This window comes from Kryptolebias marmoratus, linkage group LG19 (genome assembly GCF_001649575.2).
Source record: "Kryptolebias marmoratus isolate JLee-2015 linkage group LG19, ASM164957v2, whole genome shotgun sequence".
Lineage (NCBI taxonomy): Eukaryota > Metazoa > Chordata > Actinopteri > Cyprinodontiformes > Rivulidae > Kryptolebias > Kryptolebias marmoratus.
This window is the reverse complement of record NC_051448.1, coordinates 3,932,532-3,932,832: the sequence shown is the minus strand read 5'-3', so window position 1 is coordinate 3,932,832 and position 301 is coordinate 3,932,532.

Sequence of the window (301 nt, the reverse complement as noted above, 5' to 3'; positions counted from 1 at the left end):
AGAAACACACAAGCAAGTGCTAATAAAAATAAAAATAATAGTGTGAAAGAAAATAGGGAGTGGTTAGTAAGATTACTGAGTTATTTAAGATAATAGGTTTAATGTTCCTGAAGCAGCTGAAGGAGAAATAAAACTGAAAGATCCGAAGCCTCTTCGGTGTGATTTAAACAGCATTTTTGTGTCACCCAGTGTCTTACCCTGAACTGCACCCAGGAAGGAAATAAAAAAAGTGTTACAGCACTTTATGAGAGTGCTAATTCTTTTTTCTCTGTCTCTCTGTCTCCTGGTGCCCCCCCCCCCT